Here is a 24337-nt window from a genome sequence, read left to right on the forward strand (position 1 = left end):
CCCACAATATAAGAAGCTTATCTATTATTTATGTTTTCTACTTACATTATTTGGATTTTCAAGATGGACTCAAATACAATAGCCTCTGGGCACTCAAACACAGGAAAAGGAAATGATTTATTGACAAATAACGTTAACAACACAAAGACAGTCTGAAACAAATATGGTGATGGGGAGTAATCGCCAAAGTACAGACCGCTGGGGACACTGTGCTGGGAAAACAGGAACAAATTCAAGTTGTTTTCATTTCATGTACACAGACCGAGTACCAATTTAAGAACAGGAGCCAAGAATATGATACAATTTGGCAGAAAAAGAGATGAGACTATCACACTTAGAATACATGTGATCTCTTTCACATCCACTTTCTTTCTGAGGTCTCATAAAGTGAACAGGGAAATTTTCCTAACTGCACAGAAAAAAAATGATTTTAGAGATGTTTAGTAACTCCTTTTCCTTACATTAGTCTCATCTGTCTTCAACACTTACGTACAGTCTTTTCCCCCAGTAGCAAAACCACACACTATCAAAATCCCTGTGGGTCTATTACTTGGGCCAAATGGATGTTCTCTGTGAAATCACCCATGCTTCACTAGAAATTCTTATATTGTGTTCCAGGGACTTCAGTGTGTGTCCATTTACTTCCTACCTAGGCTTGTCCACTAGGATAATTACTCAGCCTGATTTGACCTTGTGTTTTGACTGTCTTTCTGACCTGTATGGGTTTCTAGGCCACACCCATGCTGAACTCAGACCCTCAGAACCCAGCCTGGGTTAATCATAGGAAGAGTGTAGACTGTGTTTGGTTCTTCATTCACTTCTACTAACCATGCACCTGAGGAAGTAACTAAGCCTTAAGGCTCCTCTATAAAATGAGAGTGGTACCTACTTCACGGTATTATCACAGAATTTTCTGATATCAATAAAATAGAAATATAGGGATGAATAGTTCTTTGTTCTTGCTTCTGTCCAAGATACTGCAGAATGTTTGACAGCGTCCCAGGGCTCTGCTTACTAAATACTAGTAGCATTGCTCTTTGAAAATTATAACAATTAAAAACACAAAATTTGTCAAAAATTCTATGCATAGCAAAACTGCCCCTACTTGAAAACTGTTAGGCTATTGTGTTACGAATAATATATGCAAAATTGCTTGCATATCATAAGTGCTCAAGCAAAGGAAACCATTAACATCAGCATCAGTGTTACCAAAATGACAAATTAATAATGCCAACACTGGATCTCAAAATGAAGTTTCTCTGCTTCCCAAACCAGAGTTTCTTCACCAAAACATATACATCCATCTGTGGAAATCAGTAAAGTCAGGAATAAAGTAAAGGACTGGGAGATTGATGAATAGAAACTCAGAATCAAGAACCCTAGAAATGTTTATCATCTAGGTAGTGGAGAATAAATGACTTCAGAGCAACAAGAATTGTGCAGAACAATGGGATGGATCTGAATCAGATTATTTTATTGAATGGTGTATTTTTGGGTAACTTGGTGGAGGAAGGAGAGATGAGAAAAGAGAAGTGAGCCTACTCTGAAAAACTAGATCTCAGAAACCACAGTAGCCCGAGCCACTTCCCAAACCTGCACATAAGAAGCCCAGTGGGTGATCTCTTCACAGGTTGAATAGACAGAGTAGCCTTTGAGCTCTCCTGCTCACACTGAGATGCCCAATAAAAAGTTTGATTGAGGTGAAGCCTGTCTTGTAAACTTTATGCCCAGAGACAGCTGGGCACCTGGACCAACAGTACAGCCATGATACTAACAGAAGGAAAAAGAAGTTCTCTTCAGAGAACTGGCAAGTTCGTAATAGAGCAAAATGATGAAACATTGAAAAAGATGAAAACAATAGCCACCTATGGGTCACAGGAAAGCAGTGTTCCTCCTCAGCACAATACAGCACAAGTTCAACTCAATACAGAACACTGTGGGTTGCTAGCAACCACATTAGCAAGCAAAAGACACTCATCACTTTGAAGATTTCAAAGGTTTTACCATGTGCAGGAAACAGGAACAAAAATCAGATCTATGGGCCACGTTATCACACTGTCCATCCACTCTGAAGTGGAGCAGTGGTGGCGAATATATGGTGTGTATGCCTCAGTAGGCATACAGAGAGCCTCTTTATTGGCATGTGAGCCAAGTATATGAGTTGGTTTTTCTAAACTAAAATTTCAATATGCAGGCTTAATTGCAGAGTTGGTACTTGGCAGTAAATAAGTAAATGGGTTTGGGGTTGCAGTTTGGGCATTTGTCTCTAAAATGCTCACCATCACTGCCCAGAACTGGCATTCAGCACTGGAAGACTATCAAGAGAACTCTAATGCAAATATCTTTAAAATTCTTATAAGTATCTCAGAATTTACGAGCAAGTAGAAATGGAATTTCATGATACTGATGCAGGGAGTTTTCATAAAGAAGCCCAAATCAGAAGGGTGTCAGCTATAGGAAACCCAGCCTAGACTTTGGACAGGGCTCAGTGTAAATGCCATATCAAGATACCTGGCATTTTGGAACTTTTGTTTCCATATAGAAAAAGAGGAAAATAGTGTGAATTCCCAAGACTATTGTCAATGCAACTAGCACAATGCCAAGCAAATAAGAGACACTTTACAGGTTTTACACAATTGGCAGGGAAGAAATTCTAAGCAAAGAAGGGCCATACATATAGGGGCCTGGCAGGAACCTGTTAATGTTCTATACAACCAGAGAAGCAGTCCTCAATCAAAGTTTTAGTCTCAAGATCCCTCTACATTCTGAAAATTATTATGAATTGTCTATGTGAATTATATTCAGTGATATTTATCACATAAGAAATTAAAACTAAGAAATGCTTAAAATACTTATTGTTAGTCATTTGAAATTACGAGAAAAACCATTACATGTTCATATAAATAACATTTTGTGAAAAGTAACTATATTTTCCAAAACAAAATGAGTTCTTATTCAGTCCTTCCAATGTTGCTTAATAAAAGAGCTGGATTATTCTATCTCCTACTGCATTGAGTCTTGCAGAAGTCACATATCACATAGCTTATGGAGCATTCTCTGTGACAACTAGAGTGAAAAAGTAAGTCTCTTCCTAAAGTTATTTTTAAAATAATTGGTGTGACCTGTGCAACTTTATAATGAGTATTGACAACCTATTGGGATCCCTGTACCACACTTTGAGAACTGCTAGACTAATTCGACAATGGGAGTGTGGGTCCACAAGAAACAAAGATGCCAAAGTGATGAGCAGGAGTCCTTTTTGGGGGATTGCAACTTGATTCTGAATGCCAGTGTTTTCCATCCTGATATTCGTGAAACACTATTCTGAGTGACATTAGTTGTAACTCAGGAAAAGCGATGCTTCATGACCAAGATGTTTAGGAAACAGTACACATGATTCACAGAACCTATCATGACATAGAATTAAAAATTAAATCTATGCAAGTGTTTCCCCAACTTCCTTGAGCAAGGAAAGCTTCATCCATTAAGCTTCTCTTCACTGCACCAGGGGTGTTTTCTGGATGCTCTGTAGGGAACAGCACTAGGTCCTGCTGGTATGCAGGAACGTCTCTCTCAAGCTTTTGCATGAAGTTGGATGTAAGGGTAGAAAGACCATAAGGCAGGAGAATCCAGTAGAATATTATTCCAGATGAGAAGTGATGATTGAACTAAACTCATGAGAAAAGTGAAGAGTGAGAGTTGTCATTTAGAAGACAATGAAGAGACCTACATCAGGACCATCTAATACAGGTAACCTGATCCTTCTCAGCGCTAGAAGAAAACATGAGAACTTCTCCTTGTTCCTTTCATGTAATCCTTTTTAAATGCTATTTTTGCTTTGTTTATGATATCCCTATTCTTACAACAGTAACAATGTTAAAAATAGTAATAACTCAGATGATACAGCACTGACCATTCAGACCAGGATGGTTTGAGGGCCACAGCAAAGCCAACTATTGACCTAAATGGTGGTGAACCTATAGCATACATGCCAGGGGGGCTGGTTGTTATCACTGAACGTTCTAACCTGAGCCCCCAGGAGGAGTCAGAGAAGTCACATCGGTGCGCTGGAGAATACAATGGCCACTGAAACACTGAACTTAATAACTGATACAGCATTAACCATGCAACTGAGTATCTGTCAGACATGTATGGCTTTTAAGTGTGTGTACACATAAAATCTATTTCCTGGAAAACATGATTTTTAGAAAGTAAAGGTTACGATCTTGTATGTAAAGTATGCCATGAAATCTACCACGCAGTATACTTGGTCTGATGTGGTCAGTGCAGCAGACAGCTGACTGTCGCATCTTTCACCTGAAGTCCTGTGCTTCTACTGAGACATCTGAAACCCCTCCAGCTGATTCACAAAAATGCAGAGCTAGTGCTGAGGGCCCTGAAATTTCTGGCCCAACTTCAGGGTAGTTTTACTTTCACTCCATGAAAGCATAGGTAAAAGTGAGAAAGAAGGTTCCAAGCATATGTTTTCATCCCTCCATAGAAACAATTCTAGGAATGTTGTGCCCTTGGCTAGAGAAGCTCCAACATGCGGAGGCCACAGCCTGGACTCACAGGTTGTAAGAGAATTCTGCTGGCTATGATGTAGTAAGTGATAAAGACTGTATTGGACCCCTACCCAAGTTGTTCTGTATCTTTAGGGTTTGGTGTGGAGCTCTCCGCCAGTGATTATAAAGCTGAATAATCCACTAAGTGCATGAAGCAAGACAGGTGGTCAGCAAACATTTTCAGTGCTTTCTCCCTACCAGGGGCCTTGATGCAGCCCCACCCCACACCCCAGCCATACTGCTACCTGCCTGTCCCTGTCCCTACAGCAGCCTGTTCACTAGAGCAAGGAGCTGTGAACTGCTGCTTGTTTAGGAGGTCAGTAGTTAACCAAGCAGCAAGCCATCTGGAGAGAGACTCTATGCCCCAGAGTGAGTTTGCCTGAGAGGCTGGCATCTCAGCTCCTTTGGGAAAGAGACCTCTAACAAGAGAGTGTAGCTTATTTTAAAGGGATGGGCAAGAAGAGAAACAGAACGCAGAGAAGATGAAGCATCCCTCAGCAAAATGACATGAATTTGGACCTTATTCTTTATAAGTTAAAATATGAGTGTTAATGTCTAACAACATGTTTCTAGGAGCCTGATTTGAATTGGACCGGATCCTGTTCTCTTCAAGCTAGAAATCTCAATCATTTGGCTGAAATCATCCATTCTATCATGACCGAACTCAAAGCCAGAGAGGAGCACAGCAGAGGTCCTAGGGAACCTTGCCAACACTGAAACCTGGCTTCCTGAGCACCTGTTCAGCACTTTGGTATTCCCCAAAATTGTTAGCAGAGTCTGCTGCAATCGCATTGACCTTGGAATTGTTAGAGCTTGAATGTTATCTGCCTTAGTAAAGAAATACTACGGTTCTAGATGTCAGGAAATCTTTGACCAAAAATACCAAAGTAACCAGTAGGAAGCTTTCTGCTAGGCCTCTTGCTTTTCTTGTGCATATGTCAGGTGGAGAGAATTTCTGCTTTATCTGTTCTACAAGACCCTGAAAAGATTCACTGTAGGTCCTACACTCTTCTCACACACTCTCTCTGTAGCTAAATTTATGAGAAAAGTCTGAAAATTGATGTTGATCATATCAGCAGCCCTATGGACTACCTTCTCCTATCTTAATGATTTTAGTCTTTAGAGCCTTAAAAACATTGCCTAAAATTTCCCTACACAACACTTCTTTAGATCTAAAGCAAATTTTTTCCTTCAATGATAATTTTGTGACAATTCTATTCATGTTCTTAACTGCCTCTTTTTAGGCTCTGACTTCTCACCTACTTAATCACCTATGTGCTGTGCAGTGACAGCTATCATACAGTCTGTATACAACTCACATCTCACAGTGATTTTATATCTACATATTATATTGCATGACCTAAGTAGATAAACAGCTTCAAACTCTCCATGCATTAAAACCCAGGGAAAAAATAATAATATAATCCCAGAAAATGATTTTTAGGATTAAATAAGAAAATGGCAATAATGACAAATATTTACTGAAAATGTCTTTAGTGCTAGGCACCACATTAAGAATTAAGGGACATACGGACATCTGTTTAATTTAAATGTGATAATATGTATTAAAGATACAGTACAATGTGTCTCAGTACAATGTGTCCCATACAGGGTGCAATGAACAAATGTTAGAAGCTTATATTATCACTATGAATAGTAATAATAACAGACACTGTCACACTTCATAAAAAAGAGTCTGAGAAAGGTGATGATTTTCAAATCAGTAAGCTGATTTTCAAAAAATTCAAGTCACTTTCCAGGACCACATGTCTTTTACGAAAGGATTCACAGACAGCCCATATGTATAGGAAAAAAGGAAGAGGGGAAAGAAAATGGACGAATAAGTTATTTTCCCAAAGACAGGTCATATGATGTCAGCTGGTCAGGAGGGAATAAATAAAAATTTACAGGTTTTGCACAATTAATTTAACTCAGGGTGGTTCCTGAACCAGCATAAGAGCATTCTCTGTAACTGCAGAAGACAAACTCCCAAGCATCTGTTTGCCAGCCCTGTTCGTAAATGTGATAAGTGAAGTTAATTTCATGTATATCCTTGAGTGACATTACCACTAAGCAGTCATCCGTGCTAAGTTTAATTCTGTTTCCTTGTTGGGACATTTCCCTTCAAACTAAATGCCATGCTAAACAGCTTTTTAAGCCCATGTTTTTCAAATATACAAAACAATATTTTTCGTTTCTAGACTCACATCACCCTGACATATTCTTCACACAAACACTTCTGAACACTAAACGTCCCAGAGGCTTTGCTGGCTGTTGGACAAGAAGTGAGCCAAGACGACCCCTTGAAGACTTCAGAGTTTCATAGGACAGACACAGAGGCCTGATTAACACAAAGGGAAGGGCTCTGACTGCTGATCAGGGACTCTGGACATTAATTGGAGGTGTTAGGGACACACAGCATGATTTTAAGTGGGAATCAACTGCATCCAACAGCAAGCATCACTTTGGAGCCATAAGGAGTTTCTGGCCATGATCCAGGCAAGAGAAAACAAGAATTAGGGACTAAGTGTATTATGTTTCTTCTTTGAATTTCACTCACTTCCAGAATCAGGAAAAGATAATATTTTCCAAGAAATCAGCATTCCTTACACATACACCATAAAAAGATGAAACATTTTTGTTTCTGCTATTAAAATCTTCCACCCATTAATGTGATAGCTTTGGTTTATCCCCACCTGAGTAGAGTGTATCTGTATGACTCATGGGTGCAGGGACTTGAAGTCTGTCTGCTCCTTTGTGCCTTCTGCTCTGGCACCCTTATCCAGGCCTGCTTCCAAGCAGCTACAAACTAAGCAGCTCTGCTCTTCCACACCTTACTGCCATCATGTCTGTCTTCGAGTCAGGCAATCACTGACTGAAACTGTGAGCAAATCAAATCATACTTCCTCTTTAAAGTATGAGTGTTGACTTTTGTATTCAAGTGAGGAGAAACCTCACTAATACAGAAAATTCGTATCAGAAAAGTGGGCTGTTGCTGTGACTATAATTGGCCATGTGATCAGTATAGAAATTTTTGAAACTGGTCTAAGAGTTTGGAAAGATTGAAGAAACAGGAAAGAGAAGCCCTAGAATGGTTCGAGGAAGTCCCCGGTTGATAATTCTCATCAAAACTATAGAGACCAGAATGCAGTAGGAATGCAATAGGAATACAGACAGTAAGGGCGAGACTTGGGAGTTCAAGTTACGAATGAAGACTCCATTGGAAGTTGAAGCAGAGGCAGTATGTGTTTATATTCTGGAAGAAAATTTGTCTATGTTTTGCCCATGTCTTGAGATAATGTTGGAGACTAAGATTAAGAATGGTAGATTAATTAATCTTGTAGCAGAAATTTCTTTTAGTCACATATATCATAAAAACCCAAGATGAAAGACAGAGGAAAAAAATTGGAAAATTTAAATTTTTACGTAGAATGAACCATGTTGTAAAGCTGAGGCTAAAGAAAGTGTGGGGCCTAAAGAAATTGGTACTGTTAAAAAAAGAAAACAACTACTTTGTACAGAGACAAGATGAAAAATTACTTGAGGGCATCTTAGGAACCAGAAATATCCTATCCATTTCAGTTTTAAGGATGTAAAGTGTAAACGTTTTTCTTGAGAAAGACAGAGACAGAGAGAGGGAGAAAGAGAGAAAACTTCAAAATGTTGCTTGAGAAGATATTCTTAGGAAATTGGTTCCCCGTGATTCATTTCATCACTGTTAGCCATCAAGTCACTCAGAGGCTACGTACCCATGATCTGAGGGAGACTAACTATGGCTTTTTCTGCAGAAGACCTTGGAATCACCCACAAATTACTGGTTTTACTGGCATGCTGAATGCAAGAGTTGTGGTGTCAGGGATGCTTCATTCTACTTTTAAAGAAAAGCCTGCAAGTCTAACCCCTGAAAGGACAGTGCAAGAAGCTGTGGAAATGACAGTAAAAATACAATGAGTACCCCAGGAAGTCACAGATGTCAGGAACCATGAATGGAGTCAACCTTTGAGAGAGGCTGTGTGGGCTGCAACTTGGAAGGTCATGAAGGGGAGGATGATTCACGTTCTTTGGATTTCATATTTTACTAACTTGTGCCCTGGACACCAGATATGGAGCTACAGGAATTAATGTTTGCCCAACTTTGTTTCAATCTTGTTGATTTTCTTCTGTACCCATATTCTTTTCTTTTGGATTGGGAATGTTGATCCTGTGTCATTGTACCTTGAGTTTGTGTGATCTGTTTTTTTTGTTTTGTTTTGTTTTTATTTTTACATAGACCCACAGTCTTGAGTCTTAGAAAAGACTTGAACTTGGGTTTTTGAAAATTGATGGAACTGTTGATGTTTTGGTGAAGAGATTATTGTATTTTGGCTCTTCATAGAATATTTTTATTGTATTAAACAGAACTATGAGTTTCCTATTATCACTATTTGGAGATTAAGTATGTTTTTAGGTAGAAAATTGAAAAAGGTAGGGTGGAATTATTGGATTAGCTTTGGGATCTGCTTCTGAGGATTGATGAAGTACACTTCTAGTGTGTTTGGGCAGCACAGTGGCATGACTTTAAAATCTATGTCTGTTCCTTTGTCCCTTCCATTCTGACACTTTTCCTTTATTCTGCTTCCTAGAGACCATGAACTAAGCAGCTTTACTCCACCACACCCTTCTTCCATGATATCTCTGCCTTAGTTCCAACTGATTGTGGACTAAAACTGAGCAAATTAAGCCTCTCCTAGTTGAAGTTGTAGTTGTTAGGTACTATGTCTCAGTGATGAAAAAGGTGACTAGTATAGTAGTGTCTAACACATTCTTAGTAAGGAATATAGTAGGTGTTCTACTGTTAAGTAAAGCTAAGTTAAAGGATGTTAAACTAAAGCCATAATGAGTGAGTGGTTTGACGGAGGACAAATGAATACATGGATGGATGGATGGCTAGATAGGTAGAAAGACACCTTACAACAGGCAAAATCCAAAAATGATGGTAGTTCAACATCCACTTGGGGACTTTTATTATTATAGCTCCATAAGGATCCTAAACGTGGTATAAGATATTTGATCAATTGCATTTAAATAAACTCAGAGCCTTATCCTAAATAATTTCAAGTTCACTCAGCTAATTTGATTGCTCAACAAACATCAAACATCTCATACACCTAAGCATTGGGGATACGACAAGAAAACAGACTGCCCAAATGGAATCTATATTCCATTAATAGTAATAGTAGAAGCTATAATGAACAAGTCAAATACTTAATGTGCTCACCCTTTGTGGAAATGGAACAAAGACAGACATCTGAATCCTGGGATTCGGGTCTGCAAGTTTATAGATGAGGCCAGGATGTAACCCCGCCATGTCTCCTGCCATCCTGTAGACCATCCACAGGTTCCTGAGTAGCAGAATCACATATCCTGCAGCCTCAGCAAGACTTTATGAACTCAATTTTGTTCCTCTTAAAATTGCCCATTTAACTGTGGCATACATGTGGGAGAGGTGATGCCAAAGTGCAGAAGTCACACGCTCTGTTACAGCTTGATCTCTGGAAGCCCCGAGAAGAGCTGACCTCATGGCCTTCCAGCCAATGGGAAAATTGGGTTCACTCTTTGCTCTGTTGTGTTACATTAGTTGTGCTATGGTTTTATAGCTTTTATGGAAGTAAAGCAGATGGAGTCCCTGACCTTGGCTACTGACAACCTAAAAAAAACATATCTCAAGGCTACGTATAGTATCTAGTTAAGAATGAGAACCTAATCAACATTCAGATGTGGTGGGAGTATGTTAGCACAAATATAATGATTGCATCTTTGATAAATACTTTGTTTACGCCCAGTCCTGTAGGAAAGGATTTAAGCCAAACAAAAAATATTACTGGAACCTCATTCTACCTCTGTGATACAGAAATATACTTCAGATTCCTGCCTGCTAAGATCTCATGTTCTGTCCATTCCCCTCTACTGCTCATAGCCATTTCTATAGATCAACCCACTGCCATTTCTCTCTTAAACTGCTTTAGCAGCTTCCTCCAGCTCATTCAGTGGTTTCTGTTACTCTACAGAAAAAGTTCACACTGATTAGCATACTTTGCAAAAGACTGCAAGACTTACCCCTTTTAAGACATCCTGCCTTTCTGTACTTTGGTCATGACATGGCCATACTTAATTCCTTATAGTTTTACCACGCATATTTCCTTCAGTAGCCAGATATTTGCATATATTGTTTCCTATATTTAAAATTTCCTTTCTCCTACTCTTAGATCAACTCATACTTGATCAACTCATACTCAACCACAGTCATGTGTTTCCTTTTTTCAATTTTCTGTATGAGGAATTGAATCCAGGGCCTCACACATGCTCAGTAAACAATCTGCCACTGAACTATATCCCCAGCCCAAATTGCCCAGGTTGGACTCAAAATTGCAATCCTCCTGCCAAGTAATTGGGCTTACATGGTGAGCCACCACATTTGTCCTCATTCTTGCATTTTAAACATTACCTCCTAACACTTGATATTGTCTTCCTAACTTCTCTAAGACTGGGTTAGTGATGTCACCCATGTATTTTCATATCACTTGGCCTTCCTCATCAAGGGAATATTGTTTTAAAAAGTAGCTGAGTGTATGCAAAAATGAATCACACTCGTTCAAGGAATTGGTAGCAAAATTGTGTCCTAGAACAAGGATTACTGATCTCTCTTCCCCATCCATTATAAAGTAACCCTAGTAAAATGTACTCAGTCATACTTGTGGGTGGAAGGATAAAGCTTTTATCTTGAGAACTTTGCTACCCCTAAGTTTTTTCCTGTGAACACTTGAGGTGGTGGAGTGGACCTCTACAGCTGATTCCTTGTCTTTTCTGCTTCAACTTATAATAGGACTTCCATGTAAACTTAGCTCCATGAAGAAACGGTTTTACCTGCTGGTTGGTTGATTTTCAAATACACTGCGATGTCTGTGCCCTTAAACTAGTAGGAACATGAAGATAGCAATGTGTAAGAAGCCCTCTGTCATTACACACTTTCTAGGAACAGACCTACAGAATCCTAGTGTGTTCTTGACAGAAAAGTCTTAAGAATTATTTAGTGCTCATCGCTATTTTACAGGTTGTTTTCCTGCCTGCCTTTTTCCTGTCTTTATTTCCTTCTTTCTTTTGTTTCTCTCTTTCTTCACCTTTTGTTTACCATGAAGTATGCTCAGAATTGGGAGTTTAATCAACCAGAACAAATGACACACAAAGTGCCTTCTTTCAAATATTATAGTCTACGTAAGCTAGTGATGGTAAAACTTTTAAAGCTTTCAATGATTCAAACATCCTGTTGTGGAATGCATGCCATAGATTTGCCACTACTGATCTAGGCCTTGAGACAAGTGGACAGACAACTCCATCTGCCTGCCAGGGAAAGCCTTGTTTATTTGTTTACTGGTTTTCAGCCATTTCAGTTCATGTAGCACAGGAATAAGAATTTGTTGCACAGGTTTATTTAGATAGAATAGCTGCATACCAGTGAATATCGTTTTCAAGTGTGGAGGGCTAACTAGTTTTAAACTGCTTTGTTCTGCATGTCCAGCAGGGTCTTGAGAAAGGGAGTGAGAGAGTAAGAAGAAACAAGACACATAAATAAGAGCTGGGACTGGATGAGATCTGACTCTCTTATGGAGAGGCAGGGACAATGTCCCAGCCCCAGTATCTTTATTTATACAAAGTGGAAAAAAATAAAATAGAAAGGAAGGGAAGGGAAGGGAAGGGAAGGGAAGGGAAGGGAAGGGAAGGGAAGAAAAAGTGCAAAAAGGACTTGGAGTGCAAGTCTCAGCATTTGGTGATAGTTTGGTACTGAAACTAGCAAACACTAGATGCAAAATAAATATTTGATAGACAATCCATCTTTTTAAAAATACTAATTTTCCTCTTGACCATGTTAACTAGTTTTTCCTCCAAATGTCTTTTGACTTGACCAAAAACATAAGTGTATCTTCCAAACCATAAAAAAGGAACAACATATACCAACTGTTAGATTTTGTTCCAGTCCCTATGTATCTACAATATCTCATTTATTCCGACTCCAATCCTATAAGTTGTATATATACCAGCCCATTTTTCAGATGAAACTGCTTAAGGACTACTAAGGTTTGATTAATGTCTTAATATCACCCAGCCAGGGTTTGTCTGCTGTATTCTAGTTGTCCACTGTATGACATAAACTAGCATCTGCAATTGTTTTCCAAGCTCTGTACAGCTAAGAATGCTACCTTTTGGCATGACCTTTTTAATGAGACAGTGATGATTTTTATTTCAAATTATGTTCTTCCTGTTAAAAAAAATCAGTCTAATTACCTCAAATACAAAACCAGCTTTTAGTCCTGTGTCATATACCTAAAATTTACCTATATTTTTCATGTAATTTATATCTCTCAGGCTTTTTATCTTTACTTATGATTAGGGAGGCTCTTTGTGCCAACACCTCCCAAATTCTGATAGCCTTGAGTTTTGATTATCTTTAATTTTCATGTTTCCCGTTGACCCTCATCAAACTTGGGCACAAAACTCTCTCTTCTTGTAACCACCACTCAGTAGTATTTCACATAGCAATCCCAGTCTCCTTCACTGGGGAGCCATTATGCCTGTGTTTCTTGATGTGTTAGCCCCCCACCCTGTTTCCTGTTCCCACTTCCCACCTCCAACATATGAGTTAGCCTACTTGGCATCACATTGCAAAAATCAGCCCTAGGTGGATTATACAAAAGTGTGAAACTTATTATAAGAAATAATAATGCCTCATGACAAACATAAGCAGCAATGGAGATGGAGCTGAAAAAGCTATACGGATCCTCCTCTCATCTCTGCTGCTCTCTACATGGTCACTGCATTCTTCTTCCATTGAAGATTGGATTTCTTTGCTCATTGGTCCACATGGAAAATTTCTGGTCCTTTCCAATTCGCAAGTGTACCAACAATTAAAATCAGATATTGGCAAAAACAAACTCCCTTGATCTAACTTCCTGAGAACACTTAATGTTTGATCCAGGAAGCCGAAGTTTGTTTAAGATAGAAAACATGGGACCATGTTAGGGAGGGTAGCAATAAGACAAAGAATTCTAAACTGACTAGAATAAACTGCTACTTTCACCTTATTAAGTCATGTGTTTTCTGAGACATCTGCTGGCAATGAGGAGGAAGTCAGAACCAGAGGCTTGAAGACCTAATAGCAGTTCCCATAAGTACCATGGAATCTTGACAGAATGAGAACCATGAGGGAAGAAAACCAAAACCATCTATCTACTGCTTTGTTCTTAGTCCCCACTATAGTGCCTGACACTCAGTGGAAATGGTGAAACTACGTATTAAATCATGACTTAAACCTCAAGGGAAAGGTATCATACATCATGCTCCCTATTTGAAGGAGAAAACAGAATAAAATTAAAAAGACATGAGAGAGAAATACTTCCCAGGTTAACCTATCAGAGTTGGTGCTGGATGAAATTCTTTGCCAGGTTGGCTCATAGCTCTCATCTTGCTGCAAATGAGTGCTGGATAAATATTTTCGGTGTCTAGGATTTTGAAAGTGTCATTTGTTCTTGGAGAACTCTTTTGAAGGCAGTTCAGGAAAATCTTGTACGGGATCCAAGAAGCTATGTGTATTAAATATATATGTGTTCTCAGTGGAGATAGGCAAGCTGGGGGAAAGTAGGTGGTTTTATGAGTAATAAGTAATTAAAGACTATTCTGCATTTAGAAATCTTCATATTCAGAAAATTCCTACCCTACTGATTATTTCCTGTAACAATCTGGATCATTGCAATGTAAATATTTGCAAAATATATGTATATCGGAGTGAGTATTTTTTATTTTGTTAAAGGCCCTTTATTTATATTTTATTATTTTTAATGACTTTCTATTTGTAAGGCTTACACCTTACTTACCTGGAACTTATGTGCTTTATGGAATAGATGTAGATAAATAGTTGTCTACTTGTCTAGAAGGAAAAAATATAAAGAAGTAATAAAAACATACTTCGCTTTTAAATCTGGGATATGAATTCTTCTGCTGTTTTCCATCAAGTGACTATTTTAAATTAAGAGTGGAATCAGTTATCTCTAAAATTCAATATACTTTTATTTTACAATTTTTCAACCAAAAAGAAGTTCTCAAGGAAGGATGAGTTTCTGGAAAACAAATGTAAGAAATAGTTGTAAGTGTCAGAAAAATTTATGGCAAAAAGATATGATTTATTGGGGCATCATTAAGAGAATTACAGAAACAATTTCAATGTCTACCATCAAAATGGTAATTCATGGTCTTTTCCAGATATAATATGATCAGTTGATCTAAAAATTATAATTTTGGGGCTATATGAAAACCTGTAACTTACGTATCACTAAGTTTACTCTGTACTCCTGTACACTTAGGTAATAATAAAGGCCCCCAAAATATATACCAAGATGTTAAAATTGATTATATTAAGGCTCACAGACCAGGATGACCTTGTTTCTCTACTTTAGTCTCTATATTTCTGGAAATGCAATTAGTAAGCTATGTTTAAAATTTAACTTCAAACAAATAATGCCAGCAGAAGTTCAAATGTAAGGAAGGATACTGAACTGTTTCCCAGAGTCAATCCTTGGCATAAATGCACATATCCAGCCCTTTTTATATTTGTTATTTTGGGACAACCTCTGCTAAATCGCCTCATCTGACCTTGAATCTGACCTCAGTCTCCCAGTCTCCTTCCTCAGTCTCCCAGAGTTCTGGGGTAACAGGCTTTATTTTCCTTTAAAAATAACAAAGTTTAAGCATATACAAGGAAGGGGCAAGAAGATACTATGCAATCATAAATCAGAACTGTAACTTGTGGTCAGACAGTTACAATTTTACAGACAAACATTAGGAAGCTATCAGCAAGGGAAGGAAAATCAAGCCTAAAGTAATACTGAACTTATTTGTTTCAACAGTTGACTTTCTACAGCCATGGGTTCCATGTCTATGGATTCAACCTATCACAGAGTAAAAGGATTGATAAAATATTGAGTTAAATCTATACTATGCAATTAAACTTAGGCTAGTTGAATTTGAACTAAACATGTACCAATTTCTTCCTTGCCATTATCCTCCAAATAACATAGTATAACAACTATTTACATCCATTAATATCCTTTCAATATACTAATTAAAATATTAAAAGAATACGTATAGTTGATGTGAAAATTATATTTTTATTCAATATAAAATCTTGAAAATCTGTGAATTATGGTAGAGTCACAAATGGGGTGACAGGCTGACAACAATCTTGCACAGATCCTGAGGGACAACTAGGATGGGATGATGGTGCCACTCTACCTTGGGACAAAATACACTTGAAAGAAATTAAGTTGGTTCTATTTAAAGAAGGATCAAAGGATGATGGGGGAATAACAAATACTGTCACATGACAAGTTGGAGGAACTAAGGATATGACACTAATAGAAGAGAAAACTCAGATTGCAAACTCCTCTAAAGTCTCCATGAAGGGAAAGGAGTAGACTGGCTTGTAGGGTCACAGGGAAAAGAATTGTGACTAATAATTGGAACTCTTTGAAGATTATTTTCAAAATAAGAGATATGGAGGAAAGTGTCTCCTTTTTGGAGAAGCAAGGCACCAGTCTGCAAAGATGAACAAGTTGTGGTAGAGGCAAAAGGGATGAACAGAAGGAGACAAAAGTCTCCTCCAGCGCTGAGGCTTCATAGTCTCAAGAACTCCAGAGAAACAGATTAAAGGCAGTGCATGCAACAAGAAAACTATGCAGGAAACTCTATTTTTGCATAGTAACTCTAAAGGCCTCTTTTAATCCCACTATCTTAATCTAGACCCACTAAAACCATGAACACAGCTGAGACACATCTGCCTCTCCCAATAGTCCTATCTGAGATACTACAGTTTCTTTTTCACCTTTATATTGTATGTTACATATTTTCACTCTCCCTTTACAAAAAAACTCACAGAAAAGTTTCTGTAACCTCCAGGTGAGCTCAGGTGATCAAACAGATCCAAAACAAATGGATGAGTGTTTATATTTTAATTTTTCTATTCAAAGAAGCAATGTTCATTCACTAAACAAAAATGTTAAAAAGTCTTTAAAAAGTAAAAAAAATCTATGATTCAAATATCATAGTAACCAATGAAAGCTGCCATTTGGAAGTTTTCCTTCTTGTCTTCTTCTATACTTTTGTCTGTCATCATCTTTCTGTTGCTGGGACAAAATACAGATATACAATTTAGAGGAGAGAGACTTATTTTGGCTCATGGTTTTAGAGGTTTCAGTCCATGGTCATCTGAATCCAGGGCAAAAACATTATATTAGAAAACCATGGTTGAAAGGCATGTTAGAGAAAAGCTGCTCATCTCCTGGTAGTCAGGAAGCAGAAGGAGCAAATAGCCAGAGAGAAGAAGAAAGTGGGATAGGAAAGTGGCTCTTCAAAGCTCCACCCCTAGTGAACTACTCCAACTTGGCCCCACCTCCTAATAGCCCATTCTGCTATGAACTCATCAGTGGATTGGTCCACAGGCAAAGTTAGCACCCACATGATCCAATCACCTTTTGAACACCCTACCTCTGACCATGTGGGATTTGGGTGACATTTTAGATCTAAACAATAACACCGCAGTAGTAGATAGATTTGATTTTAACATAAGGTAGATATTTCTATGTTTAATATTCCAGTATTTAAAATAGTTCCCTGAAAGCATAAAAACTTCCCTTCCATAAAGATTGAATCATCACCTGCAATGAAGATTATAAACAGAGATGATATCTTTAGGTGAAGAAATAATCTACACCTGAGAAACTTTTAAGTAAGGATCAGATTGTAAATATTTTAGGATCTTCAGGTCATTGGATATATGTTCCAACCACAAGTCTTTGCTATTGTTGTACGAAAACAACCAGAGACAATATATAAAATGTGTATGATTCTGTCCCACTAACACTGTATTAAAACAGATGGTGTTTCAGATGTAGTTCATAGGTTGTCATGTGCCAATCTCCTGAACCACTTACATACATTGACTAAACCAAATAGCCAACTGGACTCATATAGCTTTAAAAGGCTTGTCATAAAGAAAAAACTGAATACCTCACTTGACCCTATCTAAGAAGAGTTCTGGCCAAATTCAATCTTAAGATAAGTTAAGAGTCAGGTTCAAGAAAACCAACTGTGATAAGCCTTGTCAGACAAAATCCAAATTTTGGTACATACCAGGAGATCAAGCTGAAAGACTTTAGACAGTCTTTCTGGGTGTGATGGCACACCTGTAATCCCAGCACTTGGGAGGCTGCGGCAAGAGGATCACTATGAGGTTTAGGCTAGTCTTGTCTACATGGTAAGTTTAAGGCCAGCCTGAACTGTATAGTAAGACTCTGTCTCAGTAAGCCAAATAAATAAATAAAAGAATCAATCATCTTTAGGATAGTTTAAAGAATAAAGACAAGTCATTTGCACATAGGAAGTTAGAACCTGAGCAGAAAGAATAGGGAACAAATATTTGTAATGAATTTAGCTCAGTGCCTGGCATGGACATGCTTGATAAATAGTGACTAAATTATTCACTTGTTCTGTCATGGGCTAATTCACTCAGTCTGTACAGTTATGCATCAGACACTTCCTGAAAACCTATTATATGTCAGGAACTCTACTAGGTAATGACAACACAACACTAAATAAGAGATATAATGATACCAAACAATAAAGACACAATCATTTAGTAAATTGTCACAACCTAAGCTGCTAAATGCTAAAGTGAGTTTGAAATCAGGCATGCAAGAGCCTGGAGGGTGTGTGCCTGAGTGCGCCCTGAGGGGTTGGGGGCTCTGCAGGGAAAGTGATAATATATCCTAATACCAATGGAGTCAGGCTGGGAATAGGTTTTGTGGGAAGAGGGGAGTCATTTCTATCTAGTGTTAGGGATTTCACATTCAAAGGTCTGTGAGTGACAGCAATCAAAGTATTTTCAATGACGCAGACGAGTTAGTAAGGCTGGGAGGATGAGAGCAAGATGAGAAGGGAGAGAGGCCAGATTCAGGTACTAAAAGCCTGTTTCATAAGCTCTGTGAAGTTTTGCCTTATTGCTCAAGCTGGGAAGACCTTTTAAGCAGGAAAGTAATTTAATAACATCTAAATTCTAAAAAGACCAGGAAAAAAGCATTTCATGGTCTGATAGAAGTTCAGGAGTGGGGTGTTTGCTTGCTGTACTGAGGATTGAACTGGAGCCCTTCCCGGTGAGCTGCACATATAGCATTTTATTCTTGCATCTTTTATTTTGAGATAGAGTTTCTCCATGTTATATACTTTTTGCTAAAGTTCAGCATTGGCCAAGGTAGGGCAGCCTGAATACACCAGAAGAGAGAGTTGTGAAGTGGCTGTTTGGAAGCCATGGCTGCAGAGTCACGAAGCTATGGAGCTGCCCTTCCTCTCGCCACCCTGGCCTGCTTTGCAGTGTGATGCTGTCAGAATACGGTAAAGGATATTCCTCACTCAAAATTATTTCCACCGCCCCGAAGTGACTATGCTTTTTCTATTTCTCTACAGAGTGATTATTGATTGAGCTTGAATTGCCACACATCTGTCTACCCATGAGTGGTCATATTGGTGAGTGATGTGATTCTTTTCCTTTTGTTTGTCCTGCCTAAACTGCTGGCTTGATTTGGTGAGTTTTCTTTATTCTTGGGTACTTTTGTACTTAGGATTCTCAGACCTACCTCCAAAGTGTGCAGAGTTCTGTCCACACCTGTACTTAGTACTATTTTTGGTACACAGTACAAATGATAAAATTACAATAAATCGAGTTTAAAGAACTTAGTTGGCTTTCATACACAATCCCACAGTCAGAACAGGCTCCAACAATTCAAACCAGCGATGTGATCAGGCAGTGTTTATGAAAAGAAAACAGGAGTGAAGTGCAGGGCTCAATTGGCTACAATCCTTGTTTGCGTCTCTTGAAGCAGTCACTGTCTGGATCTGATTGAAGATCAGCTGCTGTCATTGGCTGGGATTCAGCTATATGTTTAAAAGTATACTCCTAAATTACGTTTTCAGTTAAACACTCAGCCTAGCTCTGCTTTGTGTTACTTAAGGACTCAGGTACAGAGGCATCTTCAGGTCACATGTTGGTTAATTAACAACGTCTTCAGGGGTGATGGGCCCCCATATTACCACTGCATGTCTGCAGAGTCATGTTAAGCCAAGTGTTCATGAAGTAGGAATCCCACTGAAATCCCCTAGAGAATTTATGTTCAAAGGAATCCATCACAAAGTGTCAAATATATCTGAAAAAATAATCACTTTTTTTTTTGCCTTATTCAAAAGTGATCATTAATTCACACTGGAGTCTACCGTATGTTCCCTAATGGAACTTTGCTGCTGCACCTGCTCTGATTTGATAGGCTTTTGAAACATTGGTGACAAGATAGAGAGTTTGCCCCAGACAGATAAAAATCAAAGGGAGGCACTAAAATGAGATATTTCAAAACATCCCGAGAACATTTCTAACTCTCACATAAACTGCTTTCCTATGGAGAAACACAATGTGTTTCCAGACACCTTATTTATCCTGAGCTTTTCATCAGAGCACCTTTTGTTGTTCTTGAATGGGACATTGTTTTGCTTTTTGTAGGAGAAATTTGATTTGGAATTTTGTTTACTGGGAGGCACAGTACCTAGAGGTATGCGATAAGAAACTTGTCTATTGTTTCTATAATGAAAATCTTTCATTTTGGAGACTGAGTTTTTTCTGGCTTTTAGTGCAAAATATTTCTTGATACATAAATGAGGATTGGGAATAATAAATACACTCAAAAGGCACAGTTAACATAACACATTTTTTTTTCATACCCACACATTTTGCCTGTTATACTAGCAATTTGGGGAAAAAGAGAATCAAGTTTGAAAAATATAATTCACTCCACAGTAATTGGTTTTCTTTTTTGTAGTTTTCTTTCGTCTCTATTTACACCTTTGTCAGTGTTTCACTACCTCTTTATGTACTCCTGAAGCAATATTTTTTTAAATTTTCTAGGACAGCCATGATATGCTCTCTTGTTGTTTCCACTGTTGTATTTGGAGAAAGACTTTGGGCTTTGGTTTTTGATTTAGAAAATAAAGTCAATATATACCTTCCGCTGACACCTTCATACATCCGTCCATCCATTCATGCATTCTATCATCGTGCATTATACTAAAGTATTTTTATTTTTTTGTTCTAAACCAATTCTGTTTCTATTTTTCCTATCCAAGTGCAATGTAATCATTTTTGGATTGTGGATACATTGTTGACAACATTTGTATACCTGTGATCTTTTCACTTTTTAAAATCATAAAAAAATCCAAAACCAGAATTTCAATTACATTTGAAAGACATATTGTGCACATTTTAAAAACACCCAAATGCCACCTGAAATAAATTGGGGTGAACACTTCAGTTGTGTTTCTCAGCACATCTCCAGGAAATTATTTACATCATTTTTATTGTTTAATTTAATTTATTACTAGTGTTAATATGGAACAGTGTATTGAATATTTTAATATATATGTATATACAATATTATATATAATATATAACCTCATCAAAATTCAATTTTTAATTTTATTTCAAGTGGAATAGAATGATTTATTCTTTTAACAGAAAATACCTGTAAATATTCTAAATATTCTATAAAACAAAGGATTAGTAGCAAATGATTCTCCTTTATTCTTTTCCCTCAATCTATTATGAGATTTGGTGGATTCTAGCTTTCTAGTGTGTGACTTTTAAAATCTAAAAGAAGTCGTCTCAAAAGGATAGTCCATTAATGTTTCATTTCACTTTGAAGCTAAAGTTTACAGATTAGACTTAAAGCAAAAATATCTTTTCTCATCTAGAATTTGCTTTTGCTGTTAAACTTTCCAATAACCACTTTATAATTCATACTTATTTTAAAAGCTCTAATTTTGATGTGACACAAATGTTATGCAAATAAAGTTAATAATATAGATTATATCATCAGTGATATATTTGCCATATGCATAATATATTACTATTATATATATATATATTATTCTGTACTATATAATTATATTTACTATCATATTGGGTAACAGTTATTGATAGAGGGAAGAAAGGAATACAAATGTACAAATTAACTTCTTCAAAAACCATAAAACAGCCTTAGTTTATCCAGGTGTATGCACTCCATATATTGTAAGAATCACCATAAAAACCTGAATTTAAACCTTTTTAACACTTAGAGTTCCTCTGAATGACTTTTGACTGTTAGTATTCATACCTTCATTAAGGGATAAACTCGATATCCATTGCTATCCTGTTCGACACCTTTGTAATTGACAGTATGATTTCAAGGCAAATGGAAGACCACAGTTGAATCTCTCTGGTTGAGTTTCATAGTTCTTGTTTTTGCTTTCATTGAACTAATTATCTCTAGAAGTCAAGCAATTTGTGTTAAAATTTAACCCTAGCTCCTGAGAGAGAGCCCACAGGTATCTAAGTTGTGAAGCACTGTCTGTCCACATCTATCTGGGTCACACTTGAAAGTTCTATGACACATGGGAGGGTATTTGGCAGTTTCCAGTACATTCAACTGTGCTGCTTACAATGTACGGGTTTTCCTCTACAGATACTAATTTCTGCTGTAGTGTGACACCATAGTACATCCTTCCTGCAGACATTTTGAACAGTTATTATGCTCTGTGTAAAACTCTGTGTAAAAATCCAACCACAAATGGCACTACCGATGCAAATATCTCATCTGACTGACTGAACAGACCTGCCTTCTGCACACTGCCAAGTTCATACACATGCAGGCACTAGCAATCCTGTCACAAATTACTCTTCATCCTGGAGCTAGAAGTTCTTTCTGACATCCCTTGTAATACACATTCATATTTCAGTCATTAAAATGTGGAAAATGTTCCTCCCAGAGTTAAGGAAATAGAGCAATTAACATTTCAAAAGCTGAGTATGCGCTGTATAAACCCAAAGAGGGACCTATGCTGTGAATATCCACTCCCTACCTACCAGTGTGTCACCTACCAGCCTTGCTCTTTGGTCCCATTTCCTCCACTCCCATTGTCCCAAAGAATCTTATGTCAGTACCTTTCTCCCCCTGTTTTATCTGTTTATGTTTCTCTCTGCAAGAAAACAAATGTGTTACTGTTTGATGGTTTTTATTTCAAAATGTAATATGACTGTTTGAGGTAAGAGTATTTATTTACTATGGCTCTATAACTATCGTGGCTGGACATTAAGTCCAGAATGGTACCTGTGGTCCTCATCTCTGTGTAATTATTAATAGCGCTCTAGTGTCCTGGTTTGATAAATCCGATGAATAGATGAAGAACTCTGACCAAGTCACAGAATGTTTCCTGCCAATGTTGTGAAGTTCTCGTATCTATCAGCACAGGGAGTGGCACTGTCTTCATGCCAGACAGAGGGAAATGGAGGAGGTCACTAAGTGTAAGTTACTGGAAGAAACTGAGAAAGAGGTTTGGAGAGCCTCAAAGTGGGACGATGACGATGAGACTGGAAGCAGACCTATTTGGTAGGAAGTAAGGTGGCAGAGGCATAGGGAGGCAGGCCTCGACCTAAGAGAGCAGGACAGCTCTGGTAAGGGCAGAAATCTGACTGGTATGAGTGTCACCACAGCTCCAGGGCCCCTATAGCGTTTCCTCATTCTTTTCCTTTGGGACCATGCTTAGTAGCAAGGATTGTTTAGAGTCAGTTTCTGCACTATGCAAATGTACAAAAGATTTTCCTACCCGAAGACCAAATACTAAAAATAGAATATCATGTTCTGGGGAAATGACTCCCACCATCACCACCACCAAAGGAACGTCAGGAATCCCAGTCTATGGGAAAAGCAAGACCCCTCAAGGAGTACTGGCCACCTAGAAACTCCAAAACCAAGCATATGTGACAGGAATCTGTCCCAACTCACCTCTCCATTTGCCTTTCTGTCCTCTCTTCTGCCTTACACATTTTCTTCTATTCTGTTTTCCAGGCCAGCTCCTTCAGGCCCTCTCTTACTGCTTATTATAATGCATCTTAGATAAAACTTGATACACACACACACACACACACACACACACACACACACACATACTTCTAAATTTTAAAGGTAATTAAATATTTTAAAACTGTCTCTAAATGGAACCAGAGGAAAAATTGTGTTGATTCTGAGCCAAAATATTTTTATTTATTTAGCTCTCTCGGTGCAAATTTCTTTTGTTTCAGTATACAATCTTTTAATAATATTTTCTTTTCCCTCTCTCTAGTGAAATTTGATTATGATTTCTAACCACAAAACTTGAAAATCAAGCTCCTTACAAAGCAAAATGCCCAAAGAAATGTTGAATTCTAGGAGTGTGCTATGTATTGGAGAGAGGGTTCCACTTGGATAGGCAGGAGTGGTCTGGAGTCCATTTAGTCATCACTCCAAAAACGTTTATTTACCAAGTAACTACTGGGTACCGTGTGCCACGGGGCCTGTGGTTCTATGCTGAAGAGTAGGTAAGACTCAAAGATGGAAACTTAAGAACCATAAACAACACAAGTATAGAAAACAGAGAATGAAGGTGTCAGACTCTAGATTTGTCATTTATTAGTGTAGCCTGCCTCTGATCTTCACCTTCCCAAGTCATATGAATGTGGCAGCTCACAAAGGAGTTAAATGGTTTGAATTAGTTTTCCATATTAGGCGAGATAAGGATAGACTGTCATGCTTTCTCATTTTTGTGTTTAATGCAGATATTTATTTACTTTAGCA

At 37.9% G+C, this 24337-nt stretch overlaps 1 protein-coding gene across 2 annotated transcripts in view; it reads left to right on the forward strand.

Annotated features, from left to right (window-relative positions):
- Tenm4 (teneurin transmembrane protein 4) overlaps positions 1 to 24337 on the forward strand; it is a 2788855-nt gene that overhangs the window by 1775709 nt on the left and 988809 nt on the right. For both annotated transcript variants that reach the window (XM_063256396.1, XM_063256398.1), the window contains one exon: positions 19110 to 19169. The gene's annotated coding sequence lies outside the window, so the exon portion shown is untranslated. The remainder of the gene's footprint in view (positions 1 to 19109; positions 19170 to 24337) is intronic.

The sequence above is a fragment of the Cavia porcellus genome, unplaced genomic scaffold, assembly GCF_034190915.1.
Source record: "Cavia porcellus strain 051 isolate PalLab524CR breed Dunkin Hartley unplaced genomic scaffold, mCavPor4.1 scaffold_9, whole genome shotgun sequence".
Classification (NCBI taxonomy): Eukaryota; Metazoa; Chordata; class Mammalia; order Rodentia; family Caviidae; genus Cavia; species Cavia porcellus.